Below are 1,648 nucleotides of genomic sequence, written 5' to 3'. Positions count from 1 at the left end.
CTAATAAAATATCTTTGCCCGCTGTAATTATGTGAAGAATTTTCATTCACTTGATAGCTGCCGGCCACAGAAATCTGTTGTGTTTTCACTTGATGTGGGAGATGTAAACAAAGAGGAAACAGTGAAATCACTTAACGCAAACACGGGTCACAAGAAGACGAACCCCCAACCCACTACAACTCGGCACATGGGCGAATCTGGCAGCTAGGATGTGCGAGAAATAGTCTCTCTTTAGCATCTGGCTGCTTGCTGCTACTGCCGATACAGCTAACAGCCACACTTCAAGAGGCGGGAAGCGGGAGAAGGTATTGCTCATACGCGAGGCAACTGTGCATGCGCACGAGTCCACTGACAACTTGCCTTTCTCGAGCAAGTGCTCTACCACTGAGCTACCCAAGCATGTCTCATGCCCCGTCCTCTCAGCTTTACTTCCGCCAGTACTTTGTCTCCTACTTTCCAAACTTCACAGAAGCTCTCCTACGAACCTGCAGAACTAGCACTCCTGGAAGAAAGGATATTGCGGAGACATGGCTTAGCCACAGCGTGGGGGATGTTTCCAGAATGAGATTTTCACTCTGCAGCGGAGTGTGCGCTGATATGAAACTTCCTGGCAGATTAAAACTGTGTGCCGGACCAAGACTCAAACTTGGGACCTTTGCCTTTTACTGGCAATTGCTCTATCATCTGAGCTACGAAAGGACGACTCATGCCCCATCCTCACAGCTTTACTTCCGCCAGTACCTCATCTCCTACTTTCCAAACTTCACAGAAGCTCTCCTGTCTCTGCAATATCCTTTCTTTCAGGAGTGCTAGTTCTGCAATGTTCGCAGGAGAGCTTCTGTGAAGTTTGGAAGGTAAGAGACTAGGTACTGGCGGAATTAAAGCTGTGAGGACGGGGTATGAGTCGTGCTTGGGTAGCTCAGTTGGTAGAGCACTTGCCCGTGAAAGGCAAAGGTCCCGAGTTCGAGTCTCGGTCCGGCACACAGTTTTAATCTGCCAGGAAGTTTCATATCAACGCACACACCGTTGTAGAGTGAAAATTTCATTCTGGTTACAGGTTTGTTTGACCCATGGGAAAGTGGTACAATGATGCTGAAGAAACTGAACTGACAGTAATCGGATCACACAGCATCCGAATGAGTACGCCGTATTTCGTAATATTCAACAGATTATCAACTTTAAAATTGAACTGTCCACACCACAGTATCATTCCTTCATCAATTGAGATGATTTAACTTTGATGAAACGTTTCTTTAAATTTTTTGAAAAATAATCAATTACGAATTGCACTTTGAAAAGCCAGTTGGCATCATCCAGTTTATTGTTGTTTTCGTAAAAATGTAAAAACGATAATATTAGTCTGAATCGGTTGTGGGACATCGTTTTGCGAAATATCGGTGTGTGTATCGATGGATTCGATGACCAATAATCATAAGGGTAGCAAGCCCAAACAATTTTCTAAGTTTGGGTCCCGTAACGTCGACAAATTTGGCATGTTTTTTTAAACCCAGTTTCCTTCTATTGCTATTTTGACTGTAGTAGTAGTTGGTCTCGTTGCTAATATATTCAAATCGATCGTTCCCAATATATAATTCTACGATATCCTTGACGCTCTGTGTATCTTTCGGACAAGACGTCCGCACATTCA

General features: G+C 44.2%; 1 non-coding gene across 1 annotated transcript; it reads left to right on the top strand.

Moving 5' to 3' along the window:
* The first annotated feature begins 907 nt into the window (after positions 1 to 907).
* Trnas-uga lies at positions 908 to 982 on the top strand. Its single transcript has one exon. It is a non-coding gene; the product is annotated as a tRNA-Ser (tRNA).
* Positions 983 to 1,648: the final 666 nt, after the last annotated feature.

This window comes from Schistocerca americana, chromosome 2 (genome assembly GCF_021461395.2).
Source record: "Schistocerca americana isolate TAMUIC-IGC-003095 chromosome 2, iqSchAmer2.1, whole genome shotgun sequence".
Taxonomy (NCBI): domain Eukaryota; kingdom Metazoa; phylum Arthropoda; class Insecta; order Orthoptera; family Acrididae; genus Schistocerca; species Schistocerca americana.
The sequence above is the reverse complement of the archived record's forward strand: the minus strand, read 5'-3'. Positions and strand labels throughout refer to the sequence as shown.